Source organism: Hyperolius riggenbachi, chromosome 2 (assembly GCF_040937935.1).
Source record: "Hyperolius riggenbachi isolate aHypRig1 chromosome 2, aHypRig1.pri, whole genome shotgun sequence".
Taxonomy (NCBI): domain Eukaryota; kingdom Metazoa; phylum Chordata; class Amphibia; order Anura; family Hyperoliidae; genus Hyperolius; species Hyperolius riggenbachi.
In genome coordinates, this window is record NC_090647.1 from 452,106,472 (window position 1) to 452,128,472 (window position 22,001).

At 47.4% G+C, this 22,001-nt stretch overlaps 2 long non-coding RNA genes across 5 annotated transcripts in view; one reads left to right on the forward strand and one right to left on the reverse strand.

Annotated features, from left to right (window-relative positions):
* Positions 1-440: 440 nt before the first annotated feature.
* On the reverse strand, positions 441-10,148 carry LOC137546975 (uncharacterized). The gene is made up of 3 exons (XR_011026418.1): positions 9,774-10,148; positions 2,178-2,314; positions 441-725 (listed from the first exon to the last, which is right to left on the reverse strand). It is a non-coding gene; the product is annotated as an uncharacterized lncRNA (long non-coding RNA).
* LOC137546972 (uncharacterized) overlaps positions 9,913-22,001 on the forward strand; it is a 51,709-nt gene continuing 39,620 nt past the window's right edge. Inside the window, exon 1 of one of the 4 annotated variants that reach the window (XR_011026411.1) lies at positions 9,913-10,234. This is a non-coding gene — a long non-coding RNA (uncharacterized lncRNA). Of the gene's footprint in view, positions 10,235-10,313; positions 10,368-22,001 lie in introns of those variants that run through there. The other 3 variants (XR_011026410.1, XR_011026413.1, XR_011026412.1) reach the window with 3 other exon arrangements.

The following is a 22,001-nucleotide window of genomic DNA, read 5'->3' on the forward strand; positions in this document are numbered from 1 at the left end:
AGTATAATGTCTCTTCACCACTCCGGGTTTTTGAGTGCTTTTAAAGCCCTATGAATCCAATCAAATCTGAACATCTCATCAGGGAGGTTAGGGAGAAGTGCTTAAATAACGCTGTCACATAAGCCTTAATGTCCGTCACAGAGTCTGGTACAGATCTGATCCTAATATTTTCCCTCCTACCACTATTATCCAGATCTTCCCATTTATTCTCCTGGTTTACCAGTTTTTCCTCCTGGGCTGCATTTTGGTTCTGTAATTCTGTAATAATGTCCACTGCGTCATCCATTCTGTATTCTAGTTTGCTCGTCCTGTCTCCCAGTTCTTCCATCTGGGCAGAGAGCGTATTTTACAGTGGCTCTGATCTTATTCGTGAAGGAGACCTTTAGATGCGTGAGAAGGTCTGTGATATCCTTCAGAGAGAAGTCAGTATGATGCAGAGATTCTCCTTCTTTCTCAGTAAGTGTATTAGTTGCCTGCAGCTTCTCGGCGGCCATCTTAGCTGCTGTCGCACCACGCGGCCTGAAGAAGTCCAGGGATCTGAGCACTAATTCTTTATCTTTACCCTGGGTTGAAGGCATATGAGGTGCAGGGGTAGTCTTCAGACCCTCTTCTTTGCCTATGTCGTCCGTTTTAAGTCCGCGGTTCAGAAGTTATGCCACTGTCTGTCCCCGCTATGATCGGAGCTCACGGAGCTTGCATCCGCCATACTCCGCACTGCGCCCCTACTAAGAACCAATGTTAATCAATGGGCTAGTTTATCCTTGAATGCGTTTTCGCATGCAGACAAAAATAATAATAATGAGAGCAGTACAGCACTGTGTGCATTTTCTCCAGCAATTACATTAGCATCTGTGAAAAAGCACACACGTTTACCTACCTACAGACACACATGGAGTGCAGAAAATGCATCCTAATAATCATGCGTAGAAAATGACAGACAACAGGTGTACTCCCAGCCTAATGGCCTCTTATCCAGGGATGCTGGCAACAAGCACCATTCAGCTGTAATTACATGCAGCTGAGTGGAAGCGATCGGTAAACACATGTTTTACACACGGTTGTGTTAAACAGTTTCATGCTGCATCTGAGCGCGGAAAGTGTCATGCTCAGATGAAACTACATGGGGGGACTGCCTGTGCCGAGCGCTAGCAAGCACCCAGCCAGTGGATGGGAGCAGCTGACAGGCAGTGAATTCACTGCCTTCAGCTGCTTGTGTAAAAGAAGCCTTAAGGTATCCATATATATAGCGATTCTGATTCAGTCGACAAAGCAATCGCCTTTATTGGAGATCAACTTCAGTGTGGTTGATCGAAAGTCGATCGGCTAGTAGCCCACACAGTACAAGGGATAGCCTATGTGATTCACTTTCACAAATCAATCTGACCGATATTGTACCTCCATGCTCTGAATGCAAAAATCGATATAGCGTCAAACGGTATGTGAAAAGTAGCCAATTCCTGTGTGAATGACCGAAATCTTGAATCCTGCTCAATTGACTAAGGTGGTCAACATGATATCAGCAACTTTTCATTGGTTAGACATACTGAAGCACATTTGATTTGATGAAATGACAGAATCAAAGCCGAATCACTAGATGTATGGCCACCTTTAGAGTCTGCTAAGAGGTAGAAAAATGAAGGCACCATCAGGACTAAATCCTATAGGCCGGTTCACACTGTACACAAAAACGGTCTGTTTTAGGAAGGTATCCCAACGGATGCGAACGGATCCTCAGTCTGTTTGAAAAGGATGTGTTCAGTCCGTTCTGCTGATTGGATTGCAAATATAGGGAGTCAACTATTAATTCCAGATTGAGATATGCATCGACCGATCGGTAATGGAATGGAAATCATGGATGAAAAACTGATGCCCAATAAAGATGATCTGTTTGATGGATCAGTTTTTCATCCATGCAGTGTACAGTGGCTCTTAGTGATTGCCAGGGTGTGTTTCTTTTGACTAACCTTCCATGTGAAGCCCCACTTCTGTGTATAACCACCCATTACATGTACATCAAATCACCTCCCACTCCACACGCAGCCCCCACGTCCGTATTAAACATTCAGCAACACCTATTTCTCTAGTTGTTTTGCATTAAAGTGTATAAAACAAATATGCATTAATGGAACCTAAGCAGTGTTTTCTCCTTTTTAAGAAACAAAGTGTTAAAGTCCCACCTGTCCGCCGGCGCGACTCCTGGCCTCCTCCAGTGACCTCACCGCGAGCTCCTGTTCCTCGCCACACTGGTGTTTCTTTTTGATATCTGTCTGCAGTGAGTGGGCAGGCAATAGAATCCTTTCAGAACATATTCAATCTGAAATCAAGCAGAAGAGAAATCAGGCTGATGGTCGATTTGGTGGCAGATTGACATGTGTATGGGCACATTAAAGTGAACCTTAACCGAGTAGAAGAAAAAAAGTTTCACTTACCTGGGGCTTCCACCAGCCCCCTGCAGAAGTCCTGTGCCCATGTCGGGACACACCAATCCTCTGGTACCCTGCAGCCTAAAACTAAACTCAACAGGGCGTGCGCAATAAATTGCATTAAGCAAGATGATGTGCATAAAGTTTTGCCGCAGGATTAGTAGAGCAGAATGCAATACATTACACGCAATGCATTAGTCACTACTAATCATGCAAAAACCTTAGGTATGAAATTCTGCTTAAAACGAACCCAAACCAAACAATTTTCAATTTAAAATATTTAGTTGCACCACTCTAACACATACAAAGATAAATAAACACTCCTTCAAGCCTATGAGCATTTCAGTGCATGCTTTTCACCCTTCTTTTTTCATAACTAGGGTTATACAGGTGGCAGCCATTAGCAATTCCTCCTTTGCCGGACACCACCTACTCCACCAGTTTGCCGGATTCTGTCCTGGCAATATGAAACGAAGGGAGGGATCCTTCCAATAAATGTAAAATATTTTATATTTGTCATCATGCAGCTGAAAAAAGGCTGCTATTTATTATTATACTTTAGAAAATAGATTTTATTTCTGAAGTCTTGTATTTTTCATTTGGGTCCACTTTAACACAGTTTCTTGCATACACCCCAAAGTCACATGGTATGAGGGTATGGAGCAGGGATTGCATATAATGTACACCTGTTACTAAACTAAAGTGCCCACATCATGGATTTGAGTAGTGACAGGTTAATTAATACTAAAGGTGGCCCACTAACAATACAATTTTCGAAAGATTCTTCGTATGAACGATCGGAAATGACCATTTGCGCCCACTAATAGACAAAAATCTCCAAACCAATCAGATCAGATTGATAGGATTGATCCAAAAATCGGATTGGTTTCATTAATGTGATTGGTTAGGAGATTATTTTCCTTTAGTAGTTACAAATTACCATTTACGATCGTTCGGAAACGGTTGTTCATGACCACTAGTGGAAAAAAATCTATTAACCAATCTGATCAGATTTCATCAATATGATTACATTAATGAAATCTGATCAGATTGGTTAGGAGATTTTTGTCCATTGGTGGTTCCAAACAATAATTTCCGATCGTTCTTATGAAGAATTACTTGTAAACGATCTCTCAGCAAATTGTATCATTAGTGGCCGCATTAACCATTCCTGCCACCTGGACATGATTGTCATGTCCAGGTGGCTGCTGCCTTGCTGTTGAGCGTGTCTGCGTGCTCCCGCGTGCGCCACCCCCCAGTAATCAATGGATGGGAAAATAGTACCCTTTCATTGATCTAAGTCCCTGGCAGAAAAACCGACAGCTTCTTATCAAAGGCCGCGGTCTTTCTGACAAAAAAAAAAAGAAGGTTTCCAGCACTTCGCTTCCAGGGCTAAAAAAAAAAAAAAAAAAAAAAAAAATTAAACTAAATAAAATTTCACTGTGGCCATCTTGTGGCCAAAAAGTAAAACTACATCTACATACAGTTTTTAATAAAATAAACCCACATTTTGAAATTTAAAATTAACTGTTTACCTCCCACACCAAAAGTTACCCAAATAACATTTTTACTGAAAAAAAAAATTCCAATAAAAAAAAATAAAGTTACCTAAGGGTCTGAACTTTTTTAATATGCATGTGAAGAGGGTATATTGTGAACATTTTTTAAATTATAAGCTTGTAAATAGAGATGGCCCGAATCGTTTGCATCTCTGTGGGCCCTGTACTACTTCCGGGTCGCTATGACCCGGAGTAGTACGCCTGCGCTGGCCCGGCGGTGCGCGTCCTATATCGCGCTCCTGTGGCCGGGCACTCTCTGCGCATGAGCGTGATGTCATGACGGCACGCACATGCGCAGAAAGTGCCCGGCAACAGGAGCGCGCTCTAGGACGCGCACCGCCGGGCCAGCACAGGTGTTCTACTCCGGGTCATAGCGACCCGGAAGTAGTACAGGGCCCAGGGATGCAGAGATGTTCGCCGGCGAACGGTTCGGGAACATCTCTACTTGTAAATAATGATGGACATAAAACTGAAAAAATGCACCTTTATTTCCAAATAAAATATTGGTGACATACATTGTGATAGTTACATAATTTAAATGGTGTAATAACCGGGACAAATGGGCAAATAAAACACAAAGGTTTTAACTATGGTAGCATGTATTATTTTAAAGCTATAACGGCCGAAAACTGAGAAATAATGATTTTTCCATTTTTTTCTTAATCTTCCTGTTAAAGTGAATTTAGAAAAAAATAATTCTTAGCAAAATGTCCCACCCAAAGAAAGCCTAATTGGTGGTAGAAAAAACAAGATATAGATCAATGCATCATGATAATTAGTGATAGTTATTGGCAAATAAATGGGAGGTGAAAATTGCTCTGATGCATAAAGTGAAAAATACCCACGGGGTGAAATGTTTAGGCTGGTTTCACAGTGGGACGTTAAAGTCCCACGTTACAGCAGCCAGTAACGCAGCCTAACTCACAGCACTGTAAAATCAATGTTGCTGTTCACAGTAACACGTTGCGTTACATTGTAACGCAGCACGTTAAAAACAAAGTGCTGCATGCTGTACGGTATACTGGGCTAAGCCACGTTAGACTGTTTGCACATGCTCAGTAATGTTGGAGGAGGAGGTCTCCCCTCCTCCTCTGCAGCCAGCCATATGGCTATTTAATATTAATTGCACTGCAGAGACTCGTGGTGGGACTGTAGTGTTGTCCGGATCATGAACAAATCGTTCATTTGATCCGGATCTTTTTTATGAGTCAAATCATCCGGATCATCATAGTTACATAGTTATTTTGGTTGAAAAAAGACATACGTCCATCGAGTTCAACCAGTATAAAGTACAACACCAGCCTGCTCCCTCACATATCCCTGTTGATCCAGAGGAAGGCGATCACAATGAAAGATTCGGTTCACAGTGGATGTCTGCCTGGAAGAAACAGGAACATACTGAATGTACAGTGCAGGGAAAGTCCTGTCCTGCTAATCATTTTACCCAGTCTGCTTCCCTAGTAAAATGATTCAAATGATTTGGTTCAAAGATCCGGATCTTTTCAATGATCCGATTCAAATGATCCGAATCCTTAAAAAGATCCGGACTTCCTATGACTAACCTGGAGCGGCTGATTTTGAGAGCTGCATAACGCAGCTCAATCTTACGTCCAACTTCAACACCACCATGCGTTGCTTTAGGGGCACGTTATGCGACCATAACGTCCCCTAAAACGCGACGTCTTGGTGTGTAAGTAGCCTTAAAGGACACCCGAAGCGAAAATATACTAATGAAATAAACGATTGTATCTATCTTCCTTCTCCTAAAAATGACTTTTTAAGATATTCCACAGTTTTATTTTATGTTTAAATCTACTTTTTAAGTTTTAACTGTTTTATTGCCAGAGCTAAAAATCTATGACCTATTGACCCTTTGTATCTCTTTCCTGCTCTCAGACGCCATTTTCTGCTAGGGAAGTGTTTTATAGCTGGAATTTCTTATCAGTGACGGTCACACTGTAGTCACTTCCTGTCATGACTGAGTCAGCCACTTACATACCTGATATTTAACTCTTTCAGACAGAGAAAGAATAAAAGGAACACAGCATAGTTATTAGTGTGCTTGGCACTGTACATACCTATGTTTATCTCATGTCACATGTCACTTCGGGTATATTTTAAAGTGAACCCAAGGTGAGAGTGATATAGAGCCTGCCATATTAATTTCCTTTTAAACAATACTAGTTGCCCGGCAGCCTTACTGATCTATTTGGCTGTAGTAGTATCTGAATATCACCTGAAACAAGCATGCAGCTAATCTTGTCAGATCTGACAATGTCAGAAACACCTGATCTGCTGCATGCTTGTTCAAGGTCAATGGCTAAATGTTATAGAGGCAGAGGATCAGGGAAATAAATATGTCAGCCTCCATATCATTCTCACCTCGGGTTTACTTTAAAGGAGTTGTCCGGCAAAAATAAATAAAATAAGCGCTACTTACCAGGGGCTTCCTCCAGCCCCAACCTCCCAGCACATCCCTCGCCGCAGCTCTCCCTTCAGCCGTTCGCCGGAGCTTCGACCCGGTCCCTGGCGATGATGTCAGAGCGACCTGGAGGTCGCTCTGTACTGCACCTGCACGATCGGCACTGTCAATCACCGTCACGTGGGCTGGAGCGGACTGCGCAGGGGCTGGAGGAAGCCCCCGGTAAGTAGCGCTTATTTTATTTATTTGTGCCGGACAACTCCTTTAAGGCCTCTTCTCCAGAACTTCAGCCAGGTGGTGAATTCCCCTCCTGTCAGCTGCTACTGTCCACCAGCCGGGTGCAAGCTAAAGCACGGCATATGCAGCAGACAGCCCTGAATAGCAGTCGTGGGTGGTAGACAGGATGCTTAAGTACCAGACAAATGAGCAGTTCAGCCATCTGTGGAAAAGAGCCCTGTACTGGCAGCAAGTCACAAAAGCAGGCACTTTGGGCACCTGCATGGTGACAGGACCGTGATCACAAGCGGAAGTGTTACTTGGGGCTTCTGCTGGCCCTCCACAGCCGTCCTGTTTCCACGCCAGGACAAAAAGATACTCTAGTCTTCTGCTGCGGCTCACTTCCAGATTTTGCAATTTTAATGTCGCAAACTACTGTGCCTGCATGGCCCTGGTCGTGCGCGTCCTCACTCCCGCAGATGTCCCCGGGAGCTTCCTGCGCAGTACAGTACTGCGCCGGAAGCTCCTGATGAAGTCAGCAGGCGCGAGTATGCAGTAGTTTGCGACACTGAAGTCACAAAATTCGGAAGTGAGCCATGGCAGGAGACCAGAGGATCGCTTTGTCCCGACGAAGGCACAGGACATCTGCGGGGGGCAGTAGAAGCCCCAGGTAAGTTAAATACTTTTTTTTTTATTTTTACCCTTACAATACTCCTTTAAGCCCAGGGCCTTTTTTGAGAGGCAGACCCATCTACCCTTCAGCATCATGGGAGAAAAGGCGCCTCTTCTTAGGCAACACCCCACTAGGCTTTTCATTCTAGCATTCATCAAGATGGGCTTTATTGTCAGCAGATGGTCACATGTCCTGCAGCCACCACCTTGTGACATTTTTGGGGGGCTGTAGAAACTAGAAATTCTTAAAGTGAACCTAAAGGCATTAAAAAAAAATGAGATGAACTCACCTGGGGCTTACCTCAGCCCCCTGCAGCCGACCGGTGCCCTCGCAGCTCCGCTCCGATGCCTCTGGACCCGCCGGCGACGACTTCCGGTTTTGCCGTCACCGGCCGACAGGCATGGGAACGCGAGTGATTGTTCGCGTTCCCAGCCTGTATATCGCCCCCTATGCTGCTATTGTGGCCAGGAGCCGCAATAGCAGCATAGGGCGCCCCCTATGCTGCTATTGTGGCCAGGAGCCGCAATAGCAGCATAGGGGGCGATATACAGGCTGGGAACGCGAACAATCACTCGCGTTCCCATGCCTGTCGGCCGGTGATGGCGAAACCGGAAGTCGTCGCCGGCGGGTCCAGAGGCATCGGAGCGGAGCTGCGAGGGCACCGATCGGCTGCAGGGGCTGAGGGAAGCCCCAGATGAGTTCATCTCATTTTTTTTTTTTTTGACTTAAGGTTATCTTTAACTTTAAAACTGCGTGCTGCAAATAAAATAAGCTACTTCCAAATGCACCCACCCAAAAAAATGGAAGTTTATCATTCAATTGTAAAATGCTGCTGCAGCACAAAGCAGTAACACATGAGCAGACATCAACACATTAAGTGTACATACTATAAAAATATACACAATTACAAGGACCGAGGGGAAAGGATAATAATTATGGCACCTTTGCGCTACTGCATTTACAAGTAGTGATGATGTTGCGAGCAGTTCTGCAAACTGCTCGCTGCGAAGCTATGGACAGCCTGGCCCCTGTACTACTTCCAGGTCACAATGACCTGCAGTAGTACGTTTGCCCTGGGCCGGGGACGCGTTCATTAGTACGCATGCTTGGTGAGCGTCCTAGATTGTGCGCCTGTGGCTGGGCATGCTCTGCGCATGAGCGTGACATCACGAAGCGTAACTGGCAACAGGTGCACAATCAAGGCCAGGGCATGCGTACTAATGAACGTACTTTTACTCACAGTAATGACTTCCATTCTGTGCCTCCATCCTGCCATTCCCGCTATCAGCCACAAGGGGGTGCTCCGGGTATGATTACTGCTCGGAAAGCCGATCTCTTTCACTTCTGGTTAGTGGAGGTACAGGGCTGGAGTAGCTTCTATCCAGTCTACTGCCGAATCTGCAAGAAGTGGATCCTCGAGGTGACTATGATGTCTGACTATGACGTCATGTCATGGGCGTGTCACCGCTGAGTACAGCGCAAGCAGTGACAGGTGACCGCATGCAGGGCCGCCATTAGAAATTTTGGGGCCCCTCACACATCATCAGGCCTGGGGCCCCCTTCCCTGGGCCCACCCACTGGTTGCTGTGCCCACCCACTAGCCACCCCACCCCCGTGCATGAAGTGCGCTGCGCGAAAAAATGTTCATGGCTCAGACACTAAAGAAAGCGGCATGCACAGCAAGATGCGGGGGGGAAGTGGGTGTGGCCATGGCATGTTGAGGGTGGAGTCAAATACTAGCAAAATACAGGTAGTCCCCAGTTAACAAATGAGACAGGGACTTGTAGGACCGTTATTATACTTTATCCATTCTCTTTTGTTCCCCTCTTTTCTTCCTGTGCCTCTTTTGTCAGTGCTGGAATGCAGTGTGCTGGTTAGTGAGCCACAGGCCACAGCCAGCATATGCGGCCCTTCCAGCGCTTGGGGGGGCCCAGGGCCCCCAGAAGCCCTGGGCCCCTCACTGCAGTGTCAGTTGTCCCCCCCCTGATGGCTGCCCTGACCGCATGCAACCACACGTGACCACAACACAAATACCTTACCAATACCTTACCATGGAAGTGTATAGCTTTGGCCTATCATTAGTACCCCAGTATGTGCAGAAACTGCGCGCTGCAAATGAACTCCGCTACTTCCAAATGCACCAAAAAATGGCAGCTTATAATTTAATTGTAAAATGCAGCTGCAGCACAAAGCAGCAGCACGTGAGCAACATCAGCACATTCACTGCAAACACTATTAAATATATATATACAATGTATAGGCCAGAGGGTAAAGGATATTCAGGACACTTTTGCGTTGCTGCATTTACAAGATGGGTGTGGGACTGAGCTCTGGCTGTCTGTGCAGGGGTCATATGGTGGCCTATACTGGGGAGGGAGTGAATACATCCCGCTGCCTATACTGGGAGGGCGAGATTAGGGACCTGGGATAAATGTAACCCAAAACCTGCCCCGGTCAGAACTAGGTTCATTTTTACTCACAGAAATCTCAATGTTTTGCTTCCATCCTGCTATTGCCGCTACAGCCACAAGGGGGAGCTCCGGGTGTGATCAGTGTTCAGACAGCCGCTCTCTCCTTCTAGCTGCCAGCCACAAGGGGGAGCTCCGGGTGTGATCAGTGTTCAGACCCGCTCTCTCCTTCTAGCTGCCAGCCACAAGGGGGAGCTCCGGGTGTGATCAGTGTTCAGACAGCCGCTCTCTCCTTCTAGTTAGTGGAATCGACGTATAGGGCTGAGGTAGCTGCCGTCTTAGCAACACGTCAGTCCTCTCTGCTACCGCCGCCGGCCGAGTGTGCGAGCTCGAGCTCTCTGTAACCGGCGCCGAGTCTGCGAGGAGCGGATCCTCGGGGAAGGTATGATGTCTGACGTCATACTGGGCATGTCACCGCTGAGGGCGGTGCATGCAGGCACACGTGACCAGAGCCCATTTACCTTACCATGCAGGTATATAGCTTTGGCCTATCATTAGTGCCCCAGTAGCTGCTGTGCACTATCGTTATTATTGGGCAAAACAGAGCATGGTGGAGGATGGATGTGAAACATAGATAAGGAAGGAAGAAGCAGTCTGTGTGCTGCTGTACGGGTAGAGTATGTAGTAATGTCTGCCTATTGACTGTTCACATGCAAGAAGGCAGAGCCCTGGAATTGTGTACTGTATATGCATAATATAATTAGTGATGTATTAATATTTCTTGGGGTTTGGTGTGTGTGGAGGTGGAGCTGACTGCAGGTGGCCATACATCTGTCAACTTGGCGGACAATCGACCAATTTTGTTAATTATGTTTGAATTGGATAAAATCGGTGCCGCCAAGTGCATGACCAATCAACAGTACGACCAAATCGAGGCTGAAATTGGTTGAATGTATTGATTAGGCATGCAGGGAAATCTCGGGTCAACGTGGTTGATTCAGTGCGTGGCGGTAACAGCATGCGATAAACATGAATGACAAATGTGACAGAGACCCCCTGGCCGACGGCCCTCCAAATGTTTTATGTACCCCCTGGTGCTCATACTTTACCTGTCTCCTCAGTGTCTGCACTGTACTTCCACAGATGTGCCCCACATGACTACCGGCATATAGACATAGGGTGTGTGTCACACATGTGCTAGACGCCGGGTAGTCATATGGCGCGCCAATGCAGGAATTCAGTGCTGGCACTCGGAAGTATAAATGCATGGGGGGGTCACATAAAACATTTGGTGGGGCGGCGAGGCAATGTCACAAGGCCATTTTCTAAAAGATTTAATGCTGAAATCGATCAAGAATTGGCCTTTGGTGTATGGGCAGCCAACAGATCTCTATCTGATTAGATTGGATCAGATAGAGCTCTGTCTCTTGGTGGAATCTGCCAATCATCCCTAGATGTTTTGTGAGTGCTGGAGTGAAGGCAGGGACTTAAAGGGAACCAGAGACAAACAGCATTGAAAAAATGAAAAAGCTTTTATACATACCTGGGGCTTCCTCCAGCCCCATAAGCCTGGATCGCTCCCACGCCGCCGTCCTATGCTGCCTCTATCGCCGCTACAGGGACGCGGCCAATTGTACGCAAGAGCAGGGACTCCCTCCATATCCTTACGCATGTGCCTGCGTAGTATGGAGGCGCATGCGTAAGGATATGGAGAGAGTCCCTGCTCTTGCATACAATTGGCCGCGTCCGCCGGTAGTGACGCACTCCGCTTGCGTTGACTGGCCGAAAGTACGGGACCTGGTACCGGCGGATAGAGGCAGCGGAGGACGGCGGCATGGGAGTGATCCAGGCTTATGGGGCGGGAGGAAGCCCCAGGTATGTATAAAAGCTTTTTTGCAACGTCTCTGGTTCTCTTTAAAGGAGTCATCAGGGAAAAATAGTAAAAGAAGTGGTACTTACCGGGGGCTTCCTCCAGCTCCAAGCTCCCAGGACGTCCCTCGCCGCAGCTCTGCCCGCAGCCATTCGCCGCAGGTCCGTTCCGGTCCCCGGCGATGACGTCAGAGCGACCTCCAGGTCGCTCTGTACTGCGCCTGCGCGAGCGGCGCTGTCGATCACCGCCACGTGGGCCGGAGCGGACTGCGAATGCGCAGTAATACTACTCCTGCGCAGTCCGCTCCCGCCCACGTGGCGGTGATTGACAGCGCCGCTCGCGCAGGCGCAGTACAGAGCGACCTGGAGGTCGCTCTGACGTCATCGCCGGGGACCGGGACGGACCTGCGGCGAACGGCTGCGGGCAGAGCTGCGGCGAGGGACGTCCTTGGAGCTGGAGGAAGCCCCCGGTAAGTACCACTTCTTTTACTATTTTTACCCTGATGACTACTTTAAGCGGTGGAGGAAGGATTGTTTTGCTGCAGATTTTAACATTTTTCAGAATTGGCCCTGCATTGGTCAAGTAAATAAACACTGTTCATCTTTTCCACTTTGATGCTATATTATTATTGGAGTCAGAACCACACTAAATATTTCACACTCAAGAATCCTATGTGCACTGCATATAATGCTTGGTACACATCATAATTTCCTTTCAGATAAATGGGTCAAATCAACTATTTCTTACAATCGATTTTTCGATCATGTCTCTACAAAATTGATTACAAAAAAGAACGTTCGGACCTGTCAGAAACAATCGATTTGACCGGTCTGTCTGACGGGAAATGGTGTGTATCAAGCATAAAATATTGTAATTTCCATTACCAGCCACAAGGGTGTAATTTAACGTGTACTTGTAGGGAATGAGAAGTGCCCCTACCAGATACTTACCTTGGTAAGGGTAAGCCTCTGGATTCTCCGTCCTCCTCCGCTTGAGCCGTTCCAGCGCTGAGATCCCTGCAAAACCACTTGTGGACTGTTTGCGCATTGCACAGGAGCACCGGCCAGGCTCCAGCGGAAAAAAGCTAAGCACAGTCGGTTCTGTGCTACTGCGCAGGTGACGCGTGGCCACGCTTCAGGTCTCATCACTGGACCGGCCTGGCTGATGAAGATGAGGATGTTTCTAGAGAATCCAGAGGCTTCCCCCTCCCGTAGATCCGAAATAGGTTGTAGCAAACATTATAGGTTTGCTTTTAGGCTGGTTTTACACTTGAAAAGTGTTTGCGGTGTGATGCGCACAAAATGCCTAACCTGTAACGATTGCTGTTTTCACCGTGGATTAGGCGGTGAGTATTTGGTAACGCCTGGGGGAGGAGCTGGGCTTCCTTCTTTGCATGCGAAGGGATTAGTTCCCCATCAGGTCCGCCGGTCCCTGCCTCTCTCTGATTGGCCGATATAGAGCAATGCTGATTGGTGGGCTGGGTAATGTTCTACTATTTAAACTGTGATGTATTACATGTTGGTGTGATGACTTTGCTTCTTGGCTTGAAAAAGGGCTATACGCCCGAAACAGCGGAGCTGTCGCTGACAGATACTTGACATCATGCTTTTTAACCAATAAAAGAGCTATTTCCTACTGAAGACGGTGCTGACTCGTTTTGGACTTTGACTATTGATTTGGTCTGATGCTGGGGCGTAGGGAGGTGGGGGCAGGATGGGACATCTGCCCCCCCCCTCACAGCATCAGAGGGGGGCGCTTTGGCAGTGAAGGCTTGAAGCCGATGTTTTGTTCCATCCTAGCCAGGTCCATGGATAAGTGCAGCAGCTGCAGTGCAGATTACGGAACTCTGCTGCCCCGCCTCCCTGTCTCTCCTGGATGTGTCTCACACACAGCCACTTCTCGCTGCTCTGCCGCGCGAGATTCAAACCTACAGGACTCAGGAGTAGAAGAGCTTCTGCTAACTGGCTGCCTGGATCTGAGGGGCGGCAGAAGAGTCCAGGCACCTCTCCATTGTTGTCCATTGTCACGTTGGGACGCAGCCTCCAGCTTCTGTGCAAGTCAGTGAGAGCTGTGTATGAGAGCAGCCCCGCCCCCCTCCTTCTCTGTCCTGGTGTTATGCTGTGTTCTGGCATGGGAGTTCAGAGAAGGGAGATGGGCTGTAGTGCCTTTCAGCCTTCCCTTTCATTGCCACTTCCTCTCCCTACCCCCTTCACTCAGAGCAGCACTGATAAGAACCTGGACTTGCTGAAATTAGACTTCAGGGTCCTAATGCCATGTTACTTTCTAGTAAGTACTACAGCAATTTCACTGCCAAGATGCCTAGAAGCTATTATTATTTAGTATTTATATAGCGCCAGCATGTTCTGCAGCTCTGTACAGCGAGTATATTGTCTTGTCATTTAACTGTCCCTCAGAGGAGCTCACAATCTAATCCCTACCATAGTTGTATATTTATGTATGCATCGTGTAGCGTATGTATTGTAGTCACAGGCCAATTTTGAGGGAAGCCATTAACTTATCTGTATGGTTTGGGGATGTGGGAAGAAACTTGAGTGCCCAGAGGAAACCCACGCAGACAGAGGGATAACATGCAAACCCTTTGCAGATAGTGTCCTGGCTGGGATTCCAACTGGGGACACAGCACTGCTAGGTGAGAAAGCAAACTACTACACCACCATGATTTACTAACCATAAATGAGGGGGAAAAAAATCATTATAACTTACCTGGGGCTTCATCCAGCCACCTGTAGTTCTTCAGGTCACTCGCTGTCCTCTCAATCTGCTCTGTTCTGTGCCTGTCGAAAATCTCACCAACTGGACCAATAGTGGGCTACTGCCCATGTGCTGTCCTAGCCACGTGCCTCCTCAAATCACTCTCCTGTGGCTGAGAGCGGTCTGTGCATGTGCAGTTGCAAGCTTTACAAAATGCGGATGCCCAAAGCGCTGCCGGCCACAGGAGCTCAATCAAGGAAATGCGTGCAGCTAGGACAGCACAAGGTGTGGCAGTTGCACAACAGAACGGACTGTAATGGCCCGTACTCACGGGCTGCAGAAGTGGCCTGTCGCCAGCACACGTGAGCGTGCTAGCGACAGGCCGGCGACAGCTTCTCTCCAGGTCCCTCCGCGTACACACGCGGAAGAGGGACCAGCGGCGAGACGGAAGCTGTCGCCGACGTTCCTCCTCCCCCCCGCCGGAAGCTCCATTTACCTCTATGGAGGTTGCTGTCGCTAGTCCGCGTACTCACGCGGACTAGCGACAGTTGCGACGGAGGTGCGGCGGCGACTGTTGCCATGCGATTGAAACTTTCAATCGCATGGCGACAAGAGCGACAGGCGACAGTTCGGGGTGCGCGCGCGTGCGACGGCCCATACTCACGGGCGACCTGTCGCCGCAACACGCGCGCGCCGCGTGTTGAGGCGACAAAAGTCCCTCGTGAGTATGGGCCATAAGGACAACAAGGGACCTGAAGGACTACAGGGGGCTGATCAACTTTTTGCCCTCACTTAACTACTTAAGGACTGGGCTATACAGATCGTATTTGCAGCAGGGCAACCAGACTTCCCCCCCCCCCCCCCTTTTTTCCCCACTAGGGGGATGTCTTGCTGGGGGAGGTCTGATCGCCGCCGGCTGCCTGCGTGTTGTGGGGGGGGGGCTCCTGAAAGCCCCCCTCCGCAGCGATATCGGGGCTCCCTCTTTCCCTCCCTCCGCTCCGTCCCCTGGGCGGCACAGGACGGCGATGCGTCCTGTGCCGCCTCTGATAAGCTTAAGCCTATCAGATGCCGGCAATCCCCGGCCAATCCCGTGTTTACAATTAGCCTGCAAGCCGCGATCGGAGGCTCGCAGGCTGTTCACGGAGACACCCTCCGTGAACTGACATGGAAAGGCCGCTCGAACGAGCGGTCGTTTCCATGTAATACCACTTACGACCTGCCACCGCCTATCGGCGTTAGACGGTCGTTAAGTGGTTAAGGTTTCCTTGAGGCCTGTTTTCCACCAAGTGTTGCGTTTGCAGTTTGATGCTCCACCCTGTCACACCACAACGCAGAAAACGACATTCATATGACCCTGTGCCGACAGGGTCATATGCATAAGACCGCAGGCCATTCGCCACCTGTCGCCCTCACCTAGTGATGCGCTTCCTGCCAGACTGAAAGTACATCACTGGGATTCCTGGGTTTTCCCATCGTAATTGCATGCACGCTGCACCACTGGCGCTAACAAATTTAAAATCCCTGCATCACCAATTTACTTATATGACTTTAGCGGAAGTCCGCTTTAATGCACTTTTGACTTTGTGGTGATTCAGCAGCCAATCGGGAACTTCTGGTTTCGTACTACACAACCAATTCACTATATCAGGGGTCAGGAACCTTTTTGGCTGAGAGAGCCATAAACGCCACATATTTTAAAATGTATTTCCCTGAAAGCCATACAGTATGTTTCAAACTGAGTTCACAGTTCACATGAGCACGAGATCCCGCACTTTGACCCAATAGGCTGGAAGCCTATTGGGCCAATCAAAATGTGGGGATCTCGTCCTACAAAGTCACTGGACCTGATAGGGTCCAGAATGGGACAATTGGAGCAGCTGTTAGTTTTGGGGTAGCACGAGTAAGTGAGTAGTGCATGCTACAGCAGTAGCATGCACCACTTTGAAAATTTAGCTTGCGCTGCCACACTAAGCTGTGCTGTTTGAGCAGTGTAGCTTAGTGAATCAATTCCTACTGATTTGTCTGTGAGCCAGAGCCAGATGTATCCGAGCCATAGGTTTCCTACCCCTGCATTATATCATCAGTTGTTTTTCGCTTCAGTGTCATTTTAACCACTTGAGGACCGTGGGCTTTACCCCCCTTAAGGACCAGGCACTTTTTTTCCATTCAGACCACTGCAGTTTCACGGTTTATTGCTCGCTCATACAACCTACCACCTAAATGAATTTTGGCTCCTTTTCTTGTCACTAATAAAGCTTTCTTTTGGTGCTATTTGATTGCTGCTGCGATTTTTACTTTTTATTATATTCATCAAAAAAGACATGAATTTTGGCAAAAAAATGATTTTTTTAACTTTCTGTGCTGACATTTTTCAAATAAAGTAAAATTTCTGTATACATGCAGCACGAAAAATGTGGACAAACATGTTTTTGATAAAAAAAACCCATTTAGCCTATATTTATTGGTTTGGGTAAAAGTTATAGCGTTTACAATCTATGGTGCAAAAAGTGAATTTTCCCATTTTCAAGCATCTCTGCCTTTTCTGACCACCTGTCATGTTTCATGAGGGGCTAGAATTCCAGGATAGTATAAATACCCCCCAAATGACCCCATTTTGGAAAGAAGACATCCCAAAGTATTCACTGAGAGGCATAGTGAGTTCATAGAATATATTATTTTTTGTCACAAGTTAGCGGAAAATGACAGTTTGTGACAAGAAAAACAAAAAGTTTCCATTTCTGCTAAATTGTGACAAAAAAATTAAATCTGCCACGGACTCACCATGCCCCTCTCTGAATACCTTGAAGTGTCTACTTTCCAAAATGGGGTCATTTGTGGGGTGTGTTTACTGTCCTGGCATTTTGGGGGGTGCTAATTTGTAAGCACCCCTGTAAAGCCTAAAGGTGCTCATTGGACTTTGGGCCCCTTAGCGCATTTAGGCTGCAAAAAAGTGCCACACGTGGTATTGCCGTACTCAGGAGAAGTAGTATAATGTGTTTTGGGGTGTATTTTTACACATACCCATGCTGGGTGAGAGAAATATCTCTGTAAATGACAATTGTTTTTTTTTTTATACACACAATTGTCCATTTACAGAGAGATTTCTCCCACCCAGCGTGGGTATGTGTAAAAATACACCCCAAAACACATTATACTACTTCTCCTGAGTACGGCGATACCACATGTGTGGCACTTTTTTGCACCCTAACTGCGCTAAGGGGCCCAAAGTCCAATGAGTACCTTTAGGATTTCACAGGTCATTTTTGTTTCAAGACTACTCCTCACGGTTTAGGGCCCCTATAATGCCAGGGCAGTATAGGAACCCCACTAATGACCCCATTTTAGAAAGAAGACACCCCAAGGTATTCCGTTAGGAGTACGGCGAGTTCATAGAAGATTTTATTTTTTGTCGCAAGTTAGCGGAAATTGATTTTAATTGTTTTTTTTTCACAAAGTGTCATTTTCTGCTAATTTGTGACAAAAAATAAAATCTTCTTTGAACTCACCATACTACTAACGGAATACCTTTGGGTGTCTTCTTTCTAGAATGGGGTTATTTGTGGGGTTCCTATACTGCCCTGGCATTTTAGGGGCCCTAAACCGTGAGGAGTAGTCTTGAATCCAAATGTCGCAAAATGACCTGTGAAATCCTAAAGGTACTCATTGGACTTTGGGCCCCTTAGCGCACTTAGGGTGTAAAAAAGTGCCACACATGTGATACCGCCGTACTCATGAGAAGTAGTATAATGTGTTTTGGGGTGTATTTTTACACATACCCATGCTGGGTGGGAGAAATATCTCTGTAAATGACAATTGTTTTTTTTTTTTTACACACAATTGTCCATTTACAGAGAGATTTCTCCCACTCAGCATGGGTATGTGTAAAAATACACCCCAAAACACATTATACTACTTCTCCTGAGTACGGCAATACCACATGTGACACTTTTTTGCAGCCTAGGTGCGCTAAGGGGCCCAACGTCCTATTCACAGGTCATTTTGAGGCATTGGTTTTCTAGACTACTCCTCACGGTTTAGGGCCCCTAAAATGCCAGGGCAGTATAGGAACCCCACAAGTGACCCCATTTTAGAAAGAAGACACCCCAAGGTATTCCGTTAGGAGTATGGTGAGTTCATAGAAGATTTTATTTTTTGTCACAAGTTAGTGAAAAATGACACTTTGTGAAAAAAAAAAACAATAAAAATCAATTTCCGCTAACTTTTGAAAAAAAAATAAAAAAATAAAATCTTCTATGAACTCGTCATACACCTAACAGAATACATTGGGATGTCTTTTTTCTAAAATGGGGTCACTTGTGGGGTTCCTATACCGCCCTGGCATTTTATGGGCCCAAAACCGTGAGTAGTCTGGAAACCAAATGTCTCAAAATGACTGTTCAGGGGTATAAGCATCTGCAAATTTTGATGAAAGGTGGTCTATGAGGGGGGGGAATTTTGTGGAACCGGTCATAAGCAGGGTGGCCTTTTAGATGACAGGTTGTATTGGGCCTGATCTGATGGATAGGAGTGCTAGGGGGGTGACAGGAGGTGATTGATGGGTGTCTCAGGGGGTGGTTAGAGGGGACAATAGATGCAATCAATGCACTGGGGAGGTGATCGGAAGGGGGTCTGAGGGGGATCTGAGGGTTTGGCCGAGTGATCAGGAGCCCACACGGGGCAAATTAGGGCCTGATCTGATGGGTAGGTGTGCTAGGGGGTGACAGGAGGTGATTGATGGGTGTCTCAAGGTGTGATTAGAGTGGGGAATAGATGCAAGCAATGCACTGGCGAGGTGATCAGGGCTGGGGTCAGAGGGCGTTCTGAGGGTGTGGGCGGGTGATTGAGTGCCCTAGGGGCAGATAGGGGTCTAATCTGATGGTTAGCAGTGACAGGGTAATTGATGGGTAATTAGTGGGTGTTTAGGGTAGAGAAGAGATGTAAACAATGCACTTGGGAGGTGATCTGACGTCGGATCTGCGGGCGATCTATTGGTGTGGGTGGGTGATCAGATTGCCCGCAAGGTGCAGGTTAGGGGCTGATTGATGGGTGGCAGTGACAGGGGGTGATTGATGGGTGGCAGTGACAGGGGGTGATTGACAGGTGATCAGTGGGCTATTACAGGGAAGAAAAGATGTAAATATTGCACTGGCAAATTGATAAGGGGGGTCTGAGGGCAATCTGAGCGTGTAGGCGGGTGATTGGGTGCCCGCAAGGGGCAGATTAGGGTCTGATCTGATGGGTAACAGTGACAGGTGGTGATAGGGGGTAATTGATGGGTGATTGATGGGTAATTAGTGGGTGTTTAGGGTAGAGAAGAGATGTAAACAATGCACTGCGGAGGTGATCTGACATCGAATCTGCGGGCGATCTATTGGTGTGGGTGGGTGATCAGATTGCCCGCAAGGCGCACGTTAGGGGCTGATTGATGGGTGGCAGTGACAGGGGGTGATTTATGGGTGATTGACAGGTGATTGACAGGTAATCAGGGGGATAGATGCATACAGTACACAGGGGGGGGAGGTCTGGGGAGAATCTGAGGGGTGGGGGGGATCAGGAGGGAGCAGGGGGCAGTTTAGGGCATAAAAAAAATAGTGTTGACAGATAGTGACAGGGAGTGATTGATGGGTGATTAGGGGGGTGATTGGGTGCAAACAGTGGTCTGGGGGGTGGGCAGGGGGGGTCTGAGGGGTGCTGTGGGCGATCAGGGGGCAGGGAGGGGGGAAATCAGTGTGCTTGGGTGCAGACTAGGGTGGCTGCAGCCTGCCCTGGTGGTCCCTCGGACACTGGGACCACCAGGGCAGGAGACAGCCTGTATAATACACTTTGTATACATTACAAAGTGTATTATACACTTTGTATGCGGCGATCCGGGTGCTAGTAACCTGCCGGCGCTTCCGGCCGGCGAGTTACAGCGCGAGGGGGCGGAGCCAGTCGCCGGCGGCCGATCGCGTCACTAATGACGCGATCGCGCCGCCCATGCCCGTAAATGGACCGCCGCCATTTGTCAATACGGCAGTCCTTGCGGGGTCCACTTCCCGGCCGCCAATTGTATATACGGCGGTCGGGAAGTGGTTAAAGTGGTATTGTCAGCAAAAAAATGTTTTTCCTCTAAAAGTAAAATGAACAGTAAAAATGTATATGAATCACTTTGATGTCTTTTGAATGTGTATTTGCATCTCACTCAGGGCCCATTCACACTTAAAGCGGAATATAACCCTGCATTTCAACTTTACTCTAAAACATTCTTTACAGCATATCATATGCAACCAGCATTTTTTTACTAGACCAGCATTGGAAGGGTTACACACAGAGCTTTAAAGTTCCTGGAGAGAACTGCTCCCAGCAGCCGAAGTTTAGATAGATACATTTAAGCAAAACAAAATGTAACAACTGTGGAATGTGACTCACTCTCTCTGACTGTGCAGGAGCTGGAGGACAGCCAAATAGTGTGTAACATTCCTCACTTGTCACATTTTGTTTTACTTAAATGTATCTATCTAAACTTCGGATGCGTCTGCAGTTCTCTCCAGGAACTTTAAAGCTCTATGTGTAACCCTTCCAATGCTAGTCTAGTAAAAAAAAAAAAATGCTGGTTGCATATATGATGCTGTAAATAATGTTTTAGAGCAAAGTTGAAATGTAGGGTTATATTCCGCTTTAAAGCGGAACTATAGATAGAAAATAAACACATTGTTTCACCTACCTAGGGCTTCCCCAAGCCCGCAGCAGCCGTCCTGTCCCACGCCGCTTCTCGATGAGCCTCCGTTCTCTCGCCGCCAGCTACTTTCGGTTTCACCTCCGGGCCACTGCGCCTGCGTGGCTCTGGCCACGTGTATCCTTTCTTCGTGTTCCCCGCTATTGCAGAAAGGGAACGCGAACAAAGGATATGCTTGGCAGGGCTGCGCTGGCATGGACTTACAAGTCGAAGTACGGGACGAAGCGGCAGCGGGAGAACGGAGGCTCGGGCAGGACCGGTGCAGGACAGGACGGCTGCTGGCTGCTTAGGGAAGCCCCAGGTAAGTGAAACAATGTGTTTATTTTCTATCCACAGTTCCGCTTTAAAAATGCAAAACCATTTTGTGCGGGTGATTTTACCACGATTAGCATGGTAAAATCACTGTATACTCCCACGAATCAGAGTGAACGCGATCTGAGCTTTTATAATCATAACCGTGATCGCTCCTGAATCGCAGCAAAAGGCTGCCGGGAACTTGTTTTGCAATGTCCATTAGTCGCAGAAGGCCCGTGATCGGCGGCAATCGTGGCAGTGAGATCACTGCCATAGGTTAATATTGCGCTAGTGCTCTTATCGCTTTGGCGATTAGTTGAAATCACCTGTGAGAACGGGCCCTTAAGCTGACTGATATAATTGCCAGCTGCAGGACGAATTATCAGACCTACTCCTGGAGAAGTGATTAGTGTGGAAACAAAGTATATACAATTCTCAATCCCATCTGCCCCCCCTCCCACCTGTCCTGGTAGATACAGCAGAAACTTTTCTGCCTTGTTTATACAGTATATACACTACTTAGCACAATCTAATAGTTCTGCCTGGCAATAGCAGGCTTATCAATTAGCAGCTAAAATTGGTGTAAAGTATGAGTTTTAATCCTTGAAATCAAGTCAGATAGTTTAAGTTGCTAATTTTATGCTGTTTTAATGCTTTAGACTATAGTTGAAATGTTATGACAATACCACTTTAAAATGACTCAATGGGC